Source organism: Cotesia glomerata, linkage group LG1, assembly GCF_020080835.1.
Source record: "Cotesia glomerata isolate CgM1 linkage group LG1, MPM_Cglom_v2.3, whole genome shotgun sequence".
Classification (NCBI taxonomy): Eukaryota; Metazoa; Arthropoda; class Insecta; order Hymenoptera; family Braconidae; genus Cotesia; species Cotesia glomerata.
Genome location: NC_058158.1, coordinates 25,278,207 through 25,302,860, shown reverse-complemented (window position 1 = coordinate 25,302,860; position 24,654 = coordinate 25,278,207). Strand labels below are relative to the sequence as shown.

The window sequence follows — 24,654 nt, the reverse complement described above, 5'->3', positions numbered from 1 at the left end:
AATAATAATAATAATAATAATAATAATAATAATAATAATAATAATAATAATACTAATAATAATAATAATAATAATAATAATAATACTATTTTATAAACTATCAATGCTATCACTATTTGTAGCATTGTCATGCGTGGCATTGATGAATAAACATGTGTACATTTTAAAAAACGTAGTAGAGTTTCTTTGAGGTTTAAAAAAATGCCTGTAAGACGTGAAAAATAAATTTTGAACAATTTATATCCATTTTTTGTTGTTATTTGAAATGTTTTTTTAGTTTACGATTTCATTGTAATCGTGCGACAACGCAAGCGAAGCACATCTGTCACAAAGAAATATATATTTTAGCAACACTATACCAGTTTGCTATACCAGTATAGTGTTGTAGCGAAGCGAAAAACTTCACCTCTAGACTCCTCGACGTGAAAATAACGTGCGGCAGTTTACGCGGTTATCGTGTGGAAAATGCGTATTATTCACGAGAATGTGCCCAGAATTTTTATAAGAAATACAAATTTATACATGTAAAATATACATGGAAAAAAAAGTAGTTAAATTAAATTGAGATAACTAGTGAACAAAAAAAAATACTTGTTATTTTTATTGTTATTTTATTTTTTCGCACTTTTGTTTTGTGACAAGATAAAATTTTGTTTTCATTTAGTGGTAATTTGCGATTTTCTAATTTTTCAATAAAATTAACTATTTTGTTCATTGATGTTACGCATCGTTGCAATGTTCTGTATATTTGTGAGTTTGGATGTTTGGACAGCTGCAGGTCATTTGCCTCGCTCAAATATTTGCAAAAGAACAACGTTTGGTTTTGTGATTTATATGTCACAGAACTATATATTTTGTACATAAGAGGTGTTATAAAAAGGAAAATATTTTTTATTTATCGGAAAATATTTTATTTTATTCAAAGCTTTTGTTCACTTTTTTTTTTTTGTAAATTTTATTATCATGAAAAATATAGATTTGAATTTTATTTTGCACAATTATTCAATAAATTTATGCGTATATATGCGTATTAACAGATTAAGTGAAGCTATGTGGATACACAGAAAAAATATTTATTCAAGGTAGATCCATAATCAAGTTAAAATCAGAATCACTTATAAATAAATGAAAATTCCTGAAAACCACGCTTTGTAAAGTAGATAACAGAATCATCAATCTATTTATTTATTTATCATGAAAAAAATATATATTAAAATATAATATTTAAGTATGCATCTATGGATATGGAGATGTATAATCATCTGTGCACGGAAAAAAAAAAACATAGTTAATCCTTCAGTACTCACGTTATTCGGATCACCTTCTTTACTTTCGCCATGAGATAAAATCTCACATTTAATTAACATATGATCTAAACAAATATTTCGGCGGAGCGCTTACCGAAAAGAGCCGATCTACGCCGTAGGGAGTCGAACAGCTCGATTTTTAACAACCTTTAATATTCTCGCCATGAGAAAAAATCTCATGTCCTCCAAAAATCATTTTTTTTTCGTTATTTCTAAACAAATTTGATACGCTTTTATTACATAAATTTTAAGAATATAAAGTTATAGAAAGATAAAAAAAATTTCAAGTGGCTTTTCCATTTGAATTTAAATAAATAATTGAGATTGAAATCGAGCATGAGTAAAAATCTCATTAACGCGGGTACTGAAGGGTTAAAATGACTACAGCGTATCCAGCGTATCCTCAAAATAACAGTCTGGTTTGCTGATTTAAGGATTCATTCGTTTCACTCAAGCATGCAGAGAATAATTCTTGTAAATATATGTAGTTTCGTCAAAACAAGGAACTGTTTTGTCAACGTAAGAATCTCTAAAGTTGAGTCAACTAAATATAACGCCTAAAATAATGATACGGATCGTTATTTTGACTATCTGCTGTATACACAGTAAAAAATATTGTGTATTTGTGTCGAAAACGGTTTGTGTTAAAAATTGTAGTGTGTTAAAATAACACAAAGTTTGTGTTACTTTATTTTGTAACATAAAAAATGTGTTATACACTCTTTATTAACACATTTTGTATGTTACTGTGGAATTAACGCAAAGTTTGTGTCAAAATCTCCATCAATATAACATTAACTTTGTGTTAACAGCGCGTCGGTTCTTTACTTTACGCAGCAACCGTTTTCACAAAGTGAGCGTCATCAATGGCATCTATTTTGTTCGTGTTTTGAGTGTTAATAATAAAGTTATTTATTCTAAAAATTAAAGATAAAGTGAGTTTATAATACGAACAAAAAAATTGATGTAATCAACGGTGAGTGATTATTTATTTATTATTGAAATTTCTGAATACTGTAGATAACCTTTTTCTTCAAAGATAACCTTAAAATTTGTTTTTATAAAATTAAGTACTCTTAATAGTAGATATTGAAAAAATATTCTCTGTAAAATTAATGATTATTATAAATTAAAATTTCTGAATTTTTTAACTGCCAGTTACTGATTTTTGTTTTTATTAATTTTTTTTTTTTTTTTTTTATACCAAGTATGCAATACTAAAATTTATTTTGATGTAAGTTTTATTTTTTTTTAGGTAAGTGGGAATTCATCTAACATTCAAAAATTTGATGTAAATCAAAGTCAAAAAGTGACTGTCATGTTTATTCTGGAGTGGAAAAATACTAAAGTTTGAGCCAAACTAAATTTGCCTGCTACGTTTAACAACCTTGTTTTAAAAGATTAATCTTCATTATAACTAATTATTTCTTATAATCTAATATTCTTATAATCTAATATGAAAATATAATAAATATTATTAAATAATAAAGACAATTATATTTTTTAATTTGCTGCTTTATTTCTAAAATCTATAAATTGTTTTTCGATTTAATTATTTAAAATTTTACCTACAATTATTTACATTCAATAACTGTTGATTTAATAAAATGTAAATAAAAAAAAAATTTTTTTTTTAATAAATATTATTGACTACAGTTGAGGAAATAAAAAAAATTTATTTTATAGGTATAAAACAGTCGATTAGAATAAATAAAATTATTTAACATTTATTTTGTGTTAAGATTGACACTCTAAAAGTGTAAGATTCTTTGCGCCCTCTTGTGGCGATATTTTAACATAATCTTTGTGTTAAAAAGGGGTTACACAAAGTTTGTGTCAAAATTTCAACACAAATTTCGTGTCAACCGTTTTTAACACACAAACTGTGTTGATTTTACACAATATTTTTTACTGTGTAGTTGAATTGGCTATGTAGAATATCTCTAAGAAAAATGAGTATACAACGTATAGTCAGAATAACGATACGTATCCTCATTCTGACGATATTTTTCTCTCCGTTTGCATAAGTCTTGTTAATCATTATTTCTATAATCAGTAAACTTTAGTGATGTCATTATCCTAACAAATGTACCTATAGGTTTGATATATCAATCAAACTGAAAAAGTGGATATCAAGCAGAAACAATCTCTGAAACTGATAATATACAAATAAGATAATGTAATGTAACATAATATGAGCTACGCCTTATCTTTGTGGCAAAGATTTTTTTTTAATTAAATTTTTCCTATAGTTTTCACAAATAATAAACAAGAGAATAATACCTAATATCAGCTAATTCTGTTGATAAAATTATCATTGATGACAACTCCGAATTTATATATTGTGTATTGATGCACTGATAGAAAGGTCAGCTTGACTCAAGAGAAAAAATTTTATAATAAACAAAAAAATTTCTTAAGCTAAGATAAAATTCTTGGTTAATAAAAATTTCTTAGCTCAAGAATTTTTTATCTTGTCCCAAGAAATTTATTGTATTCCTTGTAGTAGTTTTTGTTAAAGATGAAATGATTTTTTTTTTCATTCAAAGTTAGATAGCTTAGTCAAAAACATAATATTTTTTCGCCTAATTTTGAGAAGCGGTGTATACTACTTTTAGTTTGATCAAAATGTCTTTTTAAACTACCAAATTAGAAAATAAACGAACATAAGACTAAATGATATTGATAAAAACTATTAAAAAAAATAAACTTTAACAAATAAGTAGTCATTTATGATATAACTGGACAGTATCCATCAGTGTAATTTACGAGGCGTAGACTTATGGTATTTCGAGGCTTACAGCATCATAATAATCATGGAAGATGAAATGTATATAACAATACATTATATATATATATATATATATATATATATATATATATATATATATATATATATATATATATATATATATATATATATATATATATATGTTGGTATTTGTGGTGTATATTGTATAAGTAAAGAGAGTGTGCCGTACCGTATAAAATAAGGCCATGTCTGCAGCGAGGTTGATCTTCTCTAAATCCGTAAGATCCAAGACGGGTGAACGGATATAAGATAGGTCAAACATTTTGGAATTACACTCGGAAAGAAAGTATAAGCCCAACACATCGTGTGGGAAAGACAAACGATAAACTGCTCCTTAATCTTTGGGCGACAACAATGAGGATGCTAGTGATGTTAGTGACAGTCCTGGTGATTATGGTCTTAGTTCTTTTAGTGATAGTTTGACGAACCAAAACTCCAGTGCAATTAATTTAAGATAAGAATATGAGGTAAGATGAAATGAGACATGACATGAGAAAATGAGTATTAAATTATCTATATATTCCTGTATTTATATATTCTACGAAAGATGTGTGTTTCATCCAAAAAATTAGTTACTTTTTTTTATCCTGACTATATTGGTCAGGAGACTAGGATAAAGTTATTGAATTATTATGTCATCATTAGTCCTTGATATGGGTGCAAATTTTCAAATTAATCGGACGTCTTGAAGTAGGTTTAAATTAAGTTTAAAGATTTCGTTACCTACATACAGATCAAGCTAATAAAAGAGTGTTAAAAAATTGCGTACAGATAAAACATAAGCATTTATATACACAGAAAAAAAAATTTACTTAAATCAAGTAAATAATTTTGAAGAACTTTATCGTCTTGATTTGAGCAGAAAAATTCTGAAGCTAAGAAATTACTTGATTTAAGTAAATTTAACTTGATTTAAGAATTTTTTGTCTTGATTCAGGTTACTTTTTTTTTTTTTTTTTTTTTTCAGTGTAGTGATGTAGTTCTATAATTTATTTTTCACATAAATTTATCGACAAATTTTATTAACAACAAACAATACTTTTAAATAGTCAATTAGATTATACTTAATGTTGAATTTCGAAGGTTATATATTAGAAAAATAAAAAAACAATAATAATCAGCAGACGACGATATTGCTTTTTTTTATCTTGAAAAATCAATTTTCAAAAAATTCTCTATACTTTGTGAAAAATTTAATCTCAATTGAAAGTGTAATCGAAAAATTGAAAACTCTACAAATTCATATGATACTATACGTACATAGATATGGATGAAAAAGAGTAAATAAACTATTTGCATATACAAAGTTTCTACACTGATAGAAGGATTTATTTGTATTAAATAATATTTGTTAATAGTTAACAAATCATTTATTAGAAACCACTTTTTAGTATTAAACAAATATTTTTTAGTATTTAAAATTATTTGTTTGTATTTAATAAATCTGATATTCATTTATTAAATATTAATAAATCTTTTTAAATACTAAAAAATATTTGTTAAGGACTAAAAAGTGGCCTGTAATAAATGATTTGTTAAATATTAACAAATATTTTTAACTATAAACAAATCCTTCTATCAGTGTAGTTAAGTAAAACATTTAGCTAATTAATAAAACATTAATCGTAGTACAACTTAAATAACTTTGCGGTTCGATTATCTATTAATTGTGTTTCATAAAGTTTATCTAAATATATAACTATACCAGTCAGATATACATACAGTCAGATGAGGTACATTACCTCGTGATTATTTTGTGAAAACAATAGCTATATTTTCGCTTCCAGGTGATAATCAGATAATGGAAGGTAGTGAGGATTATATTATGAGAATGGAACTGGCAATGAGTATTGTATTGTAGCAGTTGAGCGACGGGAGAATGAAATGCACACCTGCAACGGATATTATCGAAGAGGTCTATGGTCCGTGAAATAATACAATCGACTCGATAAATCATCGTGACGTGCCCGTTGGGGAGTTTTATCCCTTGTGGCACATCTCAAGGGAGTATCGCGAGATTTTCCGCATTCCCTGGATCTTTATGTACCAATAAAAAAAAAATCAAATTAAACCTGCGACCATAAATGACTTTTTCCAAAGAAAAAAAAAAAAAAAAAAAAAAAAAAAAAATCAAAACCAACAAATAAATAAATAATTGCAATAAAATTCCTATAGGGATAGAAAAGTTATAAATTATAATTAAATTCAACATAACGCATTAAATTTTTTTCTAGCTAAGCTGGATATTGAAAAATATCGATCTACTTCCAACAAAAAGTATAATTATAAGTTAAAAGGATGTTCTTGAAAACGTATATGCGTGCATTAAAGCTAAGTTAAAAAGGATAAGTCAAAATGAACAAGTTTAAGAAAAATCTTGGACTTTCATTACTCGGTCTTTTCATCGAGTTCCGGTAGCAACCAAGTCCACGGAAGGAAAAGTAATATGATTAAAAAAGTTTTTAGTGAGTATGAGCGTGTTAGCTAAGCTGATAAACCTATATATTTATTTTTTTGTCATTGAATGAGACTTGATTTTACTCTGTATAAGTCATAAACTTTTTCAACTCGACAATAAATAAATTCTATTTAATATTCATTAAAAAACAAATCAACTAGTTATAAAAAAAATTTTTTCCATCAACTCCGATTCTATTTTAATACCTAATTTTTCTCTCCTACTGTACTATATTGCATTAGGTTTTTTTTTTTTTTTTTTTTTTTTTTTTTTTTTCACCTGCCGGCTTTAACTCAGAAAAAAGTAAATTTCACAACTCACGGTTAGAATTATTTTTACGGCGGTACTTTTGTATTCTTATTGTTTTTTTTTTTTTTTTTGTAATTTATAGCAACGGAAATTGATCGTTGGTACAGTAGATTGTACATGGTATAAGTTTCCATATTTGAGTATACACCCAGTAATATGTCTTTTCATTTTTCTCTCCATACCCAACTCTTTGTAATTGTAAAAATCACGATTCACTGGTATATATAAGCATAAATGAAGCTTCTATACTAGGTTTACTTTCTGCATAATTTTCTCGGTAGTTTAACCGACGTGTGCAATAGAGTACATGGCGTTGGGTGTAACTATGCAAAAGCAATTCAAATTTCTCTTGCTTTCTACTTAGCTTCATTTTTATTATTTTGACATATTTTTTATTTTGTTTTGTATTATTATTTTTGGTTTTATTTATTTTTTTTTGTTTTATCTACTTTAAAACCTCGGGACACCGGTGGTCCACGTCGCAGAACTTTTTCAATGTTTATATACGTTTTTAAAAGGCTTGCGTGCATAATGTAGACCACTCACGATCTACGACCAGGTCAGAGTCAGAAGTGGAGGAGGAAAAGGTAAAATATACTACTATGAGTAAGTTTCTCTGCATGTAGGTTGAATTTGCTCGTCCACAGAAATATAAGAAGGGTGCTCAGGAAGGGGAGTAGTTTTACAAGCGATTCATTTAAACCAGTCTTTTTCCACGTTTTACCTTTGCACATTGGTCCACGAGGAAAGAAAATTTATTGCCCAGTCCATAGATGCTTTTTGTTTTTATTATTTTTCTTTTAAAGTAAATTCACTGCTTGGTGAATTTTTTTTAATGTTTGATAACACCTAGTACTTGAGTCATTGTGAAAAAAAAATTATAGAAAGATTAAATATTTGTCTGTTTAAATTTATATCCTGATAAAATTTATTATTTTTAAATTCATTCAATTTTTATAGAGCACTAGTAATTGAAAATATTTTTTTTATACGAAACATATAATTTTACTCTTTGTATAACAAATATTATTGAGTGCTAACAAACAAATTGATAGAAGAACTACCAAGAGGTATATTATGTTTAACTAGTATAGAAGTATGTAAGGATAAAATTTTTGAATAATTGTTTAACATTGATCTCTAATGTACGTAGTCAAATCTAAATTCTAAATTTTAAAAACGTTTTTTATTCTATAGAAACGCAGCTTGTCACGACGCTAGCGTTTACAATTTCTATTTTCAAACTCAACATACTTCATATATCAATAAATACCAAGGTTAAGTTCGAAAATAAGCTTAATCGGTTATGTAGTTTAGAAATGACAGGATGTCATAATTTTCAAAATCACGAAAATTCATTTTTTGGCAAGTTCTTCCTTGAATACAACTTTTAAATTCGATATCGGATTTCTAAAAATTACATGTAAAAGCTCTTTAAATAAGCTTTAATTTTCATATCCCCATGTAAGTTTAGAACCAAAATTACCTTCTATTTCACTATCAATTTGTGAAATTTGCTGCAGCCATTTTAGAATTATTGGCTGTATTACAGCATAATCGTAATGTACACTGATAGAAAATTTATGTTGACTCAAGAGATATTTTCTTGATCTAAGAATTTATTTTGGGAGACTAATGATTATTTTGCTTTAAGAATTTCTTGTCTTGATTTAGATTTTCTTGGCTTAAGAGCTATATTATGTTCAATCGATACATTTCAGTTTTTCAAACAAAATAACATTATCGTTTAAAAAACTTAAAATAATTCATCAAAGTATATTTCAAAAACTAAATAGTCTTTAATTGTTATACCAAATAAAAATTATTTCTTGGAAATAAGTGAATTAATTAATGACTAAAAAAAAAAGCCATTCTTAACACAAGTCGGTAACATCTTGAATCAATGTTATCGCCTATCTTGAACCAAGAGACAAAAATTCTTGAAAGAAATATATCTATATCTAGTTTCAAGAGTTCAAGTTTTGAAGAAAAAAAGTTTCTTGAATCAAGATTGTTTTTCTATCAGTGTAGATTTAAATAAAGTTTGGAAAATCAAAAACTGGACGCCTCACAATTTCATATTTCACAATAAAATTGATTAAAATAAAATACAAAAAACAAAATAATAAAAAACAGAAAACTCTGCTGTAGTTTAGTGGCGCAATAATTCTGAAGTGAGGAAAAAAAAAACTATAATAAAATTTATATATAGATATACAAACACACAGTCATATCTTAGTTTTTTATAAATAATAATTAAATGACAGTGAATTGAACGTTTATATTAATTAAGCGAGTCCATAATGTGGTACTTTAGATGATAAAAAAAAATTATTCCGGTACGATTATTTTTTCGAGCAATTTTTGTGCCACATACACGGATCCATATACACAGATACAAGGACGTCCAGGAAAGATTATTTTTAATGTTATTATTTACTATGTTAAACAAAATAATTGTTATTGAAATATATTTAATGTGCTTGACAGATTATTTAACTTAATATAAATGCGCTCATATTATCCTGTAAGTGCGATATAAGTAAAAAAAATTAGGAAAACGGTTGACCCTAAAGGCCATCCCTGCAACTTCCCGCTAATTCCATACTTAAGCATTCAAAATTGAACTTATTACGTTTTTGAGCTCTTCGAGCTCAAAAAATAATTTTCATATCATTTTGAGCTCTCTGAGCTCAAAAGTCTGGTAGAAGTTTAATAAAACACTATTTTTTGAATTTTCAAACCCTAATAACTTTTGAATGAATGAACCGATTTTCACGCGGTTGGTGGCATTCGAAGCAGTTTTTTAAGCCTTATAAAGAATTTTTAAAGCTATTGATAAATTAAGAAAAACGATTAGAAAAGTAAGTTAAAGTATAAAAGTGAAAACTTATCACATGAATTTCAAAGTATTTCCAACAAACTTTAGTTATGGCTGGTGATTTCAATGTTATTACTGAAAAATTAAAGAAATTTTCTATTTTCATGATTTTTTAAACATCTAAAACTTGTGAAGTAATGAATTGATTTGGGTAATCTTTGAACTTTATCAAGGTATTCGTCTATAGAATACATGTACTAAGTTTTATCAAATTTTTTTTAGAATTTTGGAGGTATTTTTTCTGTTTAAACTTTCAAACTGATGCTACTTTTCGGCATAATTCGACAAAAGAAAACATATTATAGCAAAATATTATGTGCGTTGCGACAGGAGTCCCTCTGTTGACCTTTAAAAAAATCTACCCCAGAAAACAACAACTAATTTAATAATAATTAACTTCGAGGTAGTAAGTATAAAAATGAAAAGCAAATGTTAGTATAGTAATTGAATAAAAACAAAAACAAAAACAATCAGAAATCGCGTGTTTTCAGCGAATGTGTCCTGATCTAATTTCAGTTTTCATTGTCACGCACGCAATGTTAAAGCTAATGTAACAACACAGAGTGAGTGTGAACGGGTCCACAAGCTAACAGTAGAGTATGGTAAGTCTACAAACCGCAAGGTCGAGGTTTCACTGTTATATAGTCACAGTTCCATCGGGGAAATTACTCACATACATTCTGGGACACACCACAGTTATATAAATCTATATACACACACGGCGCATATAGACAAATAAATGGAGTAATCACAAATATCTAGTCAGTAGTATAGTACATATATAGTCTCTTGTCGGTCTCACACTGCCACTATTAAAACTTCGATAAAAAATAAATAATCATCCGCATAGTGCAGGAAGTTCAAATTATTATCACGAATGACTGAATTTCATAGACTTATGAATAAATAAAAATAGTAAATTTTTAAGAACTTCCGCTCTTTGAAGTAAAAACTGATATTATTGAAGCTCGAAAACCTAACGAATGAAAAAAAAAAAAAAAACATGATTTAATAATACAGCAAACAAAAAACTACTTTAAATTCATTGTGAGTATTAAAAATCCAGCTGTTGCAATATCAACGAGTAAGCGTCCAATATAACTAAAATGAATTTTGTTTTACAAGTGGTCAGATACACGAACAAATTCGACAGCTTAAATTGATAAACAAAATAAAAAATTATAGTAATAAAAAAGTATTGACGCAAACATATTTTCGAGTACCTTCCATTTTTCGACAGTTTAAAATGGCTTTGATAGAAAGCGAAACAAAAAAAATAAATAAAAAATTGACATACCTATTTGTATTTGATGCGGTGAAGCGCGTCGAGCTATAAATGAATAGAACGAATGACGATCCTGTACACGCATGGATTTTGTCGATGAAATGCACAATATCACAGCTTTATCACAGCACGATGGAGCACGTTGGGCACAATAGACACAACATCGAGTATACACACGTGATTACTTAAAATGTATTAACCTATACCTCTGCTGTCGCTGTTATTATTTGTTTATATGTTGTATACAGTTTATACTACTTCTGTATATATCTACAGTACGTTGTTATGTATTTATCCGAGAGATGCTGTGCAGTACACTCCGTTTCAACCAAAAATATCAGGTAAACTGTATAGTATGTAATACCGGTATTTGAGTTTTAATGCTAGTACAGCCCCTACTCACTATTAGGTTAAACCGAGGATCACTTTTATCCTTTATAATATATTATAATCCTGTTCCGCTCCAAAACTCGAAACTAGCCTCGTCTTTCTATTGACCTTCACTTATCCAGCCGTCATTCACAGCTTTAGTTTCTATTCCCTCTGCCTTCACCTGTTCCTGTCCCTAATCTTATTCTTTATATTCTTGCCGACTGTCGCTCCTTTTGCTCTTCTAAAACTTTGTTTGTTTTTTGCGGTCTTTTATGCGGCTTGCCACTTACAGACGAGCTTAATTGTATCCGTGACAACTTATGCATCCGGTGTAGAGTATCAAAATTCTTAAATTTAGTTTCTTAATGTCTAGACTCCCGATTAACATACCAACTTGTGCCTTTATGACATTTTAATAGATTGAAAATACGTATGAAAATACGTTGTTTATTACATTATTTGTTGCACAATTAAAAAAATTGAACATATCAAATAAAATTTTCACTATTAATAATTCTAAAAATCACATTTATAAAAAATCACTTCAATTTCCTAAACACTAAATTGTTTATAAAAATTTATTCACTCAGGTATTTATTTTTAAAAATACTTTTTGTTTACATTAAGTACGATGATAAAAACAATGATAATTTATAATATAAGTAATAAACTGGATAAAATTCGTGACGGAAGAATGAAACACAAACAATCCTTCCGATCTCACGTTCACCGGAGCACTGACTCGTCTGCCTGCGCGAGTCACGGTACACAGTGCACAGGGTAATCTTTTCCCCACCACTGTTGAATTTAACTCAGTCTATACTACAGTGGACGAGTAAAGCAGTATATAGTACAGAGACTGAAAAACCTAAAATTAACGAAACCACCCTATCGCCTAGTCGTAAATGTATTTTATAATTATAATATAGAACAGTATTGAAATATGAGTGTGAATGTATAAGACATTATAAAGTTTTTTAATCATAAGTAAACAAATTAAGTAATCAGTTTCTAATGACATTTTATTTATTCATTTTATAGTTATAATCGTGGAAATATGTCGGCATAAAACTCTTTCAGCTCGTGATTTATCTAAGAATGTGTCAACTAATTTATCGTCTCTATTTCCTTACTTCTTAAAAATAGGTACTGGTTGTGCAGCTCCCTGTCAGCAAATGTCGAGGACTAACACGCTTAGTGTCATAAAATATTACTGGTTACATGTCTAGAGCCTTGGGTTTATAGAGGGACCAGAAACGAGGATGACATCTACGAATAGGAGATCGGAAATTAAATAAAACTCAACATATTATTAACACTTGTAGGTACTTTTTCATTATTCAAGCGATCAATTAACTTGGAAATCTGACGTCCAGACAGCTAAAGTATTTTTGTCTGTTAACTTTTGAAAATCAAATCTAGTTCAGTTGGTTATTTTCATACTGTTCTAAAATGCTCATCAGGCGAAAGAGTATCGACTATAAAAAAAACAAAAAAAAAAAAAAATTAGGAAAACGGTTGACCCTGAAGGCCATCCCTGCAACTTCCCGCTACTTTCGTAATTAAGCGCTCAAAATTGCACTTATTACGTTTTTGAGCTCTTCGAGCTCCAAAATGTAATTTTCGTGTAGTTTTGAGCTCTCTGAGTTCAAAAGTCTGATAGAAGTTTAATAAAACACTATGTTTTGAATTTTCAAACCACAATAACTTTTGAATGAATATACCGATTTTTACGCGGTTAGCGGCAATCGACGCAGTTTTTTAAATTCTATAATATATTTTCAAACCCAAATTGATCAGACCGGAAATTTCAGTGTAATTCGAAAAAAACACTTTTTTCGATTTCTTTCGTTAACGATAACTCACGAACGAATCAACCGATTTTGACCAGCCCATACAGGAAAATACGACGGGACCAGATATGGGCCACGCTTGGCGCAATGCTGTCTACCTCTGGCCCATGCTTGTAAACCCGCTTTGGCCCAGCCTTGGTAGAAGTCTGGAGTGATAACAGGGTGCCAAGACTGGCCCAAGTTTTTAAACCAAAGCAAGCCCAGGCTTATTTACCACTATAGAATTTACTAAAAGAAGTAGATTATAAAATATATTTAAAATCTAATTGTTTAATATTAAACCAAATTAGTATTAAGAACCCAATTTCGAATAAATTAAATTCTCTGAAATAAAATAGTAAAATTCTACGAAACGGTTAAATTATTTTGTATAAAATGAGTAGTTTTTAGTTGAAATGATAAAAAAGGAAATTTTTAATTGTCAATAGTTTGCCAAGATGGGCTTCCCAATAATGTCCCAGGCATGGCCCCGTTGTTCAACTCTGGGGCTTCCTGTATGGGAGCTTGGTGGCGATCGACGTGGTTTTCCGATGTTAAGAGCTGATTAGTTTTTGGAATTGATCGGTCAAGTCGTTAGAAAGTTATTCGAAAAAAACCACATTTGAAAAAATTTTTTTTCGCAGTTTTTTTAAGATTTCTCAAAATCTATCGGTCCAACTTGTATTCAAAATCTAAATTTAGTCGAACCCTTTCAAATGGCACCAACCGCGATCAAATCGGTCAAGCCGTTCAAAAGTTATGAGAGGTTTACATACATCCACACACACACACACACACACACACACACACACACACACACACACACACACACACACACCGACATACAGACACCATCGCGGAAATAGTCAGGGAAGCTTCCTAGGACCTCATAACGTCGAGATCTGATGAAAACTCGATTTTCGAAAAACGGGGTAAAAACAATAACTTCCCGATTTTTGAAAATTTTCAATTTTCTTAGCGGGAAGTTAAAAAAAAACAATTAAGTTATTACACGGCAATAAAAATATCTTGTTTTTATTTATTTATAGGTCTTTTTTCCATCTTTTAGTTGGAGTCAAATCTTCGATGAAACAAACCTATTGATTGAATACAGATGTTTCCAGTATAGAATAAGCAAATAATTGATGTCAGGTTAAATTAACGTAAAAATACCTGATAAAGATGATAGTCAAATTGTAATCGATGAAGCTATTGGTTACACAAAATTAATTTCAAATTAAACGGTTATTTAACTTTTATTAAGAGGTTCTTTTTAAAAGGAGTTTTTCCGTGGAAGAAAGAGAAATTTATTATCTTCGATAACTAGGATAAAAAATGATGTTAAAAAAATGGGTAGCTTTTAAACATTCTTTTTGTAATAATAATTAGCCGAATTGAGACGTTATTTCAATCTAAAATATTTCGCAGTATTTCCTGATTAGATAACAAAACTTCGATGCATGCGCTGAAACTATTAATCAGCTGATTAATAGTACCCATAATCCCGACCAGAATTTTAGTGAGGCCTGCCGAAGAATCAGTTTGAAGCGAACTTGGCTTTCCGAACTTATGCTAGCCCAATTTGGATCTTATTTGTTTTAAATTAGACAAGCCGAACATTGATATGCCGAAAGAATTCCACATTCGGATGTAATCTCGTAATACTCTGGCAGTGCCTAAGTTCAGCATGCCATAGATTGCCTAACTAGTACGATATAACAATAACCAATGGTTTACCGAAGCTTGGTACATCAAGTTCAGACTCATTTAGGCAAACCTGTGGCAATACCTGAGTTCAGCATGTTATGGATTGCCTAACTAGTACGAAATAACGGTAACCAAAGGTTTACCGAAGCTTGATACACCACAATCGGGCTTCTTTAGGCAAAACTGTGAAAATGCCTAAGTTCGGTATGTCATGGATAGCCAAACTGTTATGAAATTACAGTAACCAAAGGTTTATCAAAGTTTGGTATGCCAAGGAACGGCTCGCTTAGGCGAAACTGTGGCAATGCCTAAGTTCGGCTTACAAGTATCTTGAGGCAAGAGGTCTCTCATCATCGGCGTAGCATCGCAATATGGTATAGGGCTTTCGTGCGTCCGATACAGCGTTCGAGTCTCGCGTTCGACATGTACGATTTTTAATAGTTTATAATTATTAATTATAATTACTCTTAAGGCGAGTGTGAAGTAAATTTAAGTATTTTGTGTGACTAATGTATCTAAGTCCATCATCTCCTTCCCCGATGACCAAGATTTTACTTTTTGTATTTGAGTATTTTAGTTTTATTTTTATTAATTAATTAAAAATTAATAGAAACAATTATTTTTATTAGTGCGGCGATTATTATTTAATTATTGTATTTATTAAGGTATTTAAAAAGGTTTAACTATTCACCGAAAAAATCAGCATAAAAATAAAACACATGTTTATTATTTTTTAAGTATGCACAATTGATGCTAATTTTTGTATCCCGGAAGAAATCCGTTTTTTGTTATTTACAATTCTTGCAAAAATTATTTTTGCAACTTTTAAATTTGTATCGGACTAAAAGAAGCTTTGAATTATTTATTTGTGTATATCAGATTCTAATAACATTATTTTAAGTTTAAGCTATTTATGTTTTATAAATAAGGTCTACATTTTTTGACCGAATTGTTTTTTATCACTTATAATTAAACGACACCAAACAGAACATCCATTTTAAAGAAAATGCCACTCCAAGTGATTCTGAAGCTTATAAAAAAACTATCAATACATAAAATATTTTCTTTACATTATTTTGCATTCATCATCCTACAAGTGGAAAGTAAATACAGTGATAAGAAAATAAACTCGATGAAAGAAAAAAAATCTTGAATCAAGAACATCATTAAAAGATATTAAATATCTTGCAATCAAGCAGAAAAATTCTTGGATCTAGTAAAACTCACTTTAACCAAGAACAATTTTTTAGTTAAATTAAATTTTACTTAGCTAAATAATGTTCTTGATTCAAAGTTTTTTCTCTTGAATCAAGTTGCTTTTTTTATCAGTGTATAAAGGAAAATATAAATTTCGGAAAATAATTATCTGGACGAGTTAAAAGTGATGTAAAATTTCAAAGGCTTCGCGTTACGAGGCGTGTAATGCGCAAAAAATATAGATTAAATACATAAGCTTTCATACAATAAATAACTACAATGTTCGTGAGTGAGACGAAGACAGAGTTAGAGAGAGAACGGAGAAGGTCGCCTCAAGGTCTACCACTTTCATCAGCTGATATGCTGACTACCGCGTAGCGTTACATCTCTTTGTTTTCTTTTCTCTATCCCGGTATCTTGCATACATCTATACACAGACATATATATGCACACTACCGTAGAAAGACACACAAACTGCTTATTCTACTTCTGTAAAACTAGCAAACTAGCAACATAAGTGAGCTGATAGCCTCCGGCTATGATTATGTAGTCAAGAAGACGACCAAATCTGAGAGAGGTTTGGTAAAACATTTATAAAAAAACATCAGTGATTTCCGTTTTATTTATCTGAATGTAAGTGTTTGATATTTCGCGTGAATACAAATGTAATAGAATGTATACGTTGATGTATATATTTATCCTCATGACAGCTCAAAGATCTTTTATTTACTGTAAAGTTTTTAAAACTCGTATTACGTTTCTTACTTTATATATTTTTCCTCACCGGTTTATATAAAATTCTACTTAGCTCACATTTCCCTTTACTCTCGACGCTTCAACCGAACTTTGATCTAATTACCATTAGCACGCGATCACGATTATATCTTCATCGAATCGTGCCGTGAAAGTTTAAAGGGATGAGAGCGGATAGGAAAGAACGGAGGTGGAGAGAAAAGGTGCCGAGTAAGAGTCAGAGAGACGCGATACCTATACTCGATTGAGATTGAAATACTTGAGCTTTTTCAAGCTTTGCCACCATTAACGTTGTAGTTTAATTTCTCACTTACTTACTTTCTTACCATACTATATTATATACTATTTCCCTGGTTTAAGTGTATATTTGGTTCATATTTATACGTACCTCCATATTTAACTAAAACTCTATACAGTAAGGTAGGTGTCAAGACTCAACTGTATTGTATAACACGAGAGCCGGTAGCAACTTTTATACGGTTATTAAGCGAGCACGAATAACCACGCAAAGTACGAGTGTACCCAGTGGCGTTTCGCGCCAATGTGCAACAACGTTTAGGACAAGATTTCATCCGGAAATTGACTTAATAAATACTATAAAAACATATTAATGTATACTTATACCATACACTTTTTCGAGTGATTTAATATTTTCTTGATTTATTATTTTTGTCGATAACTTTACGGTTCATTTAAGAATTGATACAAAAAAATTATTTTCAAACGATTATTATTTTTTAGTATTGGTTTGAACACATTTTCCTCTGATAGAGAATTTATGAATTTATGTGAAGCTAAAGCATGATACTATCGTAAATCAATTGTCACTTCATTAGAATACTCTAAAAGAATAGGTACTTCATTGAAAATGACTGAAGATTAGCGGTTCATAATTTAAATGTTATAATTTTAAAAAATGCAAAAAAACTAAACAAATGTATGCTTAAAATAAAAATTAGGAAAACGGTTGACCCTGAAGGCCATCCCTGCAACTTCCGCCAATCCTATACCTAAACGCTTGAAATTGTACTTATGACGTTTTTGAGCTCTTTGAGCTCATAAATACAATTTGTGTGTTATTTTGAGCTCTCCGAGCTCAAAAAAATAGCTTTTGTATGCTTTTGAGCTCTTCGAGCTCAAAAGTTTGATGGAAGTTTGATAAAACAATATTTTTTGAATTTTCAAATCGCAATAAGCTTTGAATGAATAAACCGATTTTCACGCGGTTGGTGGCATTCAACGCAGTTTTTTAAGTCTTTTAAAAAATCTTTAAGTTTAAATTGATCAAACTAGAAATTTCGGAGTAATTCCGAAAAAACACTTTTTTGGGTTTTCTTTCCTGCACGATATCTCTCGAATGAATCAACCGATTTTGACCGGATTAGCGGCGATCGACGTGGTTTTTTGATGTTAAGAGCTTATTGATTTTTGGAATTGATCGGTAAAACCGTTTAAAATTTATTCCAAAAAAACCCCATTTGAAAAAATTTTTTTTTGTACTTTTTTTGCGATTTCTCAAAATCTACGGGTCCGAATCGTTCCACAGTATATCCAAAATTTAAGTTTGGACAAGCTCTTTCGAATGGGACCAACCGCGATCAAATCGGTCAAGCTGTTCAAAAGTTATGAGAGGTTTACATACATCCACACACACACACACACACACACACATACACACACACACACACACACACATACAGACATACAGACACCATTGCGAGAATAATCAGGGAAGCTTCCTAGGACCTCGAAACGTTGAGATTCGATGAAAACTCGATTTTCGTAAAACGGGGTGAAAACAATAACTTCCTGATTTTTGAAAATCTTCGATTTTTTTAGCGGGAAGTTAATAATGAGTGAATATTTATTTAACGTTACTGGCTATGCATATTCTGTCTTTAGTATATCTCAATCAATATTGCACATGCCTGCAAATAACTTAATAAATAATCTACTATTATTTAAAAATAACAAATATAAGATTTTACTAAGATATTTTCTGTTTTAATTTTTCTTAATAATGATCTTTTAAAAAAGATTTATTTTTTCGAGTTTTTAGTTCTTCATATCAACTTATTCTAGATCTTAAAACCAAGTAAGTTCAGCGCTTTTGAAAATACTTTATGAAACACAAGTAGATTTCAAGAATATGTTTAAATCTCATATACATTTATTAACTTTAAAACTCTTAGCAACCATGTAGGAACTGCCAGAGTTGAATCGCGGGGCCTTGCCTGGCCCAGTACTGGGCAACCAAGATTGGCGCACCGATATTGGCCTATACTTGGTAATCAGCTTTGGCCAACCTAATGATTACCTGAGCCTGGGCCAAGACTGGTTCGCCGTAGAATGGCCGAAGCAAAAGAACCCAGCCTTGGACCAAGACTAGACAACCAAGCCTTGGCTGACCCAATGATTACCCGAGCTTGGGCCAGAACTGGGTCCCCCAGCCACGGCCATTCAATAGTGATCCAGACTTGGGCCAGGACTGGAAAATCTAGCCTTGGCCGACTCAATGATTACCCAAGCGTTAGCCAAGACTGGGAAGCCTAGCCATGGCCGTTGAATGGCAACCCAGACTTGAGCCAGAATTGGGTAACTTAGCCTTGGCCATTCAATGGGAAATCCAAACTTAATTAATCATTAAGTAATAGAATTTTGAACAGTAAATATATTCATAGTTTAACGAATGTTTGTTAGCAGATGCTAAAATTGAAAATTTATTATTTAACAAAAGCAATTACATATCGTTAAGATTGATATGGTTATAAAAAAAATTAAAATATAATAATTTACAGTTGAATCTTTAATATTGATAATTTTAAACATTAAAATTTACAATAAAATATTAAAAATATACAGAACGATGTACAAAGTCTAAAGTAATATAAGAACTTGACTTTTGCATTTTTTTAAATTAATAAACATTTGTAAAAAATAGTTAATTTTCATCAAATCACAATATTAACTAACATAAATTATATAAATAATAAACCGTCACACTTCGTCAACATATAGATTTAGTTTATATGAATGATGAGATGTGTATCAACTTATTAGTCGTACGGCGTAGGTGTTAGTTATCGGTCTGGCAAGCGCGCGGCTCGGGTTCGAATCACGGTTAGGGCAAATGCAATTTTCACTTTAGTTCTATAATTACTTAATTAGTAAAAGTTAGGTCTAAGTAAAGAGTCAAACGATCTAAACTTGCGTTAGCTCTACATCAAAATTAAATTAAAAAAATGACACTTGAAAAATTATTTTTTTATCATTTTTCATCAAATGGCATGATTCAGGCTTGAAAATTAACTGTGGCCCAATCCTGGTAACCAGGCATGGGCCAGTCGTGATAACCATTCCAGACTTTTACCAAGACTGGGCCAACGCTGGCTTACAAGCCTGGCCTAGAGTTCTGCATTGTTGGGCCAAGCTTTGGCCCGCCATACTTTCCTACATGGACATAGCTATATTTTCTGTTTTTGTACAGAATTTTTTGAATAATAATGAAAGATCGTTTTATTACAGGTTAATTATTATATCAAATTTGCCAACATGTTATACAATTAAAAAAATACCGGAAGAGATAAAGAACATGATGTGACATTTGAAGTAATTTTGGAGTGTTAAGCTAAAACGACCCAGCCGTTTCATGTCTATCTTTTTTTCGCAGGTCGTTTTACACCTCGAATGTGTAATTCGGACTATACTCGGACCTCTAAACACGTAGGTAATATTATCCATGAAACCTCGCATGTATAGTCATTACGAAATGTTTTTTATTAAATAAAAAAAATAATATAATAGTATTAATGATAATAATAATAATAATAACACCGGTAGAAGCTAAGACAGAATGTACACATTGTTAAAACAAAAATACAAATTGAAAATAAAATAACATAATGGAAAAACGATGTTAATATAAAACAGTGAGTATAATGGAAATTAGGATTATGTAATTTGTTTCAAATAAAAGCTTGGTTTATACTATATTTTTTCATTAATTTAATAAATAAATAATTGAAATCAACTAGTATTATTATGATTTTTGATTCAATAAAAACAAGTTGATCAATGATGTTATTATTAAAATTTTTTACAAAAATCAATCAACAAGTTGGAATTTTTATCACAGTTAGAAAGAACAACAATACTAAATTTTTTTTTATAAAAAACTTTTTTTTTCTGTGGGGTTCTCGAGACGGTTGTCTATTGTTGCGGCGCTAAAAAACATCCGAGAATTTTTTGTGACTAGTTTTAACGAACCGCACAAACCCACTTGACTTTATAGTTCCTTTACTTTGTTTTACTGCTTTGCATCATATATTTTCTTTTCCCGAGAACAATTTATACTTTTTTGTTGCAAAACAAAGGTGAAAATGTATTAATAAAGTATAAAAAATAAACCATCACCCGATACTATTTCAATAAAAAAATGGGTTTTTGAAAAATTAAAAAACAAAAATGTTTTTAAAATTAAAAAAACCCTTAAAGTTTCATGTTTAAATTCAATATTGTTCTCACCAACATTGATTGTATCATTTGCTTAAATTCTCACATACATTTTTCAGTTCGTTAAGGATACTGGCAGACATATGGTATGCCTATTAAAAAATCTGGAAAACGCTTGACCCTGCTTGCTAAGTGATCTGGACAGAAATTTCGAAGTTATTAAAATATGTTGTTGTATAAAATCAATGTTTTTTTTTTTAGTTTAAGAGCTGATTAGTTATTGTAATTGATCGATACACTAGTTTAAAAGCTAGTCCAGAAAAACATGATTTTGAATAAACAAAATGATTTTGATGAAAATTATCTGAATAAAATTGACTTTTTTTTATTAGTGTGGATAAAGGAGTAAAAATCGATACGTCAAACAAAGTTTATATATATTGTTTTATAAGAGTGCGTTTAATAAAAAGTAAATTTTTTTATAAAAAGAAAAACAGTTAAATATACCAGAATAATTATATAACAAAGAATAAAACAAATTGTACAAAATATACTTGTACTTGGCGCGTTTGTTCTCATTTTTCCGGTTTTTTCTCTCTATTACTGTTTCTTTCACGTATTTCCACATTACGCAGAGTAAAGAGAGTTTTTTTTTGCTCACAGCAATATTTTTTTTCCCGTGAGGGTCTCGGCATTGTTATCACCTGGGCGTTAGGAGTGAGATGCTATATTAAATTTCCATTTTCCACTGCTAGAATGTAATAATAACGAAACCAAGTGAGTACCACTATATACTATATACGTACGCTTAGAGTAAGCTTTGTACTTCAAGCAAAGAAGAGCAATAAAAAAGATATAATAAATAAAAAAAAAGCATAGTATCCTTTTTCTCTTTATCCTTTAGTCACCAACTTTTATAATCGTGAAAATCCCTCGTACAATAGACTAGATGATACAATGAATTTTTGTACTAGAAGATATTCGTGAAGAGTAACTTTGCTTCGAGGAATTATAGAAGAGTGAGAAAGAAAACGTTACAGGGACGACTGAAAAATAAAAAGTTTATCAACTTTACAAGTGCATCGTTAATGCCAGTTAATGATTCTCTTCTCTTTCTAATTCATAAAAATGATTGTTAGGGACTTTTCGTGACCGCAATTAGCTTAATAAAGTAAAAAACTTAGCTAAAATAAAAGAGTAGAAGCTTTGAAGCCACGACTTTCAGCGGAGTTTCGCTTAGTCTTTTAAATCCGGCATTCAATGGCTCAATGATTAAAACGCCAATTGCTACTGTACGTTTGATTTTAAGTGCTTTTCAACTCACTAATGGTTTGTTTGCCAATCCACTATTACATTAACTAATTAGTCATCAGACAATATCATTATTTTGACTTAGATAGATTACTTATGGATTGATAAGTATGTAAATACGTTTTACATAAATAATTTATTTTGGAGTTCTTAACGATTCTTTTACTTTGCAGATAAAAACTATCATTGATAATAAGTAATCTAACTATTGTATTAACTAGTTCAAATTTTTTCAAGTGCAATAATACTTTTCCCTATCAAATTCACGTTGTACTTGAAAAAATTGAAAAAAGTTTGGTAAATCCAAAAAAAAAAAAATGGCACGCCTGTAAACCTCTCTCAATTTTTGATAAAAATAAATTGTAATGTTGTCTTTTGTAGTAAAATGAAAAAAAGATTAGGCATATTCATAGTTTGTGTTTCCTTAATACTTACATACTTTTATTATCAGACATGTAATTATTAAAAGCACGAAATAAATAACTAATTTGGTCAATAATTTATTTTTGGTAGACGTAATATAATGATGATTTTTAGCATTAAGTGGCAAAAAATAATGACTGTAATATCAATGTATAATGATCACTGTTAGTTTCTCATCTGGTGGTTAAATGTTGCAGAATAGTAACCATCCCTCAACGAGTAGTAGGAATTCTCTTTGTAGAAAGAAGCCACTAATTCTGATGCTTGTAATCGGTGATTTCCGTCTTTAGATTGTCCGATTTCGTGAGTTAGTTCATCTTCAGCTTCCACAACCACATCACCTGTTCCGTCGTATCACTCTTTCCATCTCTGTTGCTCTTTCAGTTTCTACTCTTCATTTCGTCCACCCCCTTTAATTCTATTTCAGTCTCCTCTTCTGACACTAGTGTGTCTTGGTACTATGAATTCGTCGCTAGTCTGGGATAAATTCACAGCCACAGAGTGCTCAGTGTCCGGTCCTTTGTTCTCTTTTCACATGAAGGAAATGATTATTTGAATTATTTTATTTTTTGGTGAATATATAATAATAATTTGTCAAATGGTTAATTGATTGTTTATAAATATTTGGAATTTTTCTTTCATTGATGACTGATTTAAGAAAATGACAAAGAAATATTTTTTAAATGTACAATTTCTCAAGTAAAGAAAGTTCAGGGAGCTTTGAAGTTTAAGAAGAATAAGAATAAAAATGAAAATATAGATGGACCTATTTCTTGCAAGCATATAGCTTTATAACTCTTATGAATATACTGATTGCAAAAGTGACTTTTGCCCAGAGATTTCTTACATACACTTTACTCTTTTCCTTTTCAACAATAGAAAAACACAATCTTTTTGAATATTATTCAGATACATGACAATTGTGTTGTAAATCGTCGTAGACTCCAGAGAGGATCAAAATGTACATAGAAACCAAGAAAGAAGAATTTGAAGTGAACTTACGGAATTGAGAGCAGATGAGAGTACAGAAGGATACCGGGTCAACTAATATATAGTTATATGCATATGTATGTAGTTATATACTATATAAGATGCATACTGTAACAATAATCCTCTAGCCATTGTAAATGGAAATATATGTCTCTCTTCTTTAGAACCTGCATATACTCCATTTACATCCTATCAAACTAATCTTTACTCTCATCATATACGTACACAGACTAAAGCTAAAGCAATCTTAACATTTTGCTTTTCACTTAAAGCGGTACTTTATAAAATTATTTTATTTATCTTAACCTTGCTCGTTAACCTAATTTCTTCTGCTTTCATTAATATTAGAGACTAAATTCACCAAATAGAAATAACATTTTGCTAAGTGAAGGGTAAAAGTTTATTAATAAAAGTGATAGAATAAACTTAATAGTTGTTAATAACATGTTGGATTTTGAAGTTTTAAAACCTTATTGTAGCCGAAAAGAACAAGACAGAAACGTTTAGTATTATTGGCAATTTATATATTTATAGTCAATATATAAATGGATACGAAAATAACTAT

General features: G+C 29.8%; 1 protein-coding gene across 2 annotated transcripts in view; it reads right to left on the bottom strand.

The window, feature by feature from the left end:
- Positions 1–24,654, bottom strand: part of LOC123264423 (mannosyl-oligosaccharide alpha-1,2-mannosidase IA) — a 174,393-nt gene that overhangs the window by 104,199 nt on the left and 45,540 nt on the right. Inside the window, exon 1 of one of the 2 annotated variants that reach the window (XM_044727719.1) lies at positions 11,065–11,941. The exons of the other annotated variant lie outside the window; for it this stretch is intronic. The gene's annotated coding sequence lies outside the window, so the exon portion shown is untranslated. Of the gene's footprint in view, positions 1–11,064; positions 11,942–24,654 lie in introns of those variants that run through there. 2 annotated transcript variants of the gene reach the window in all.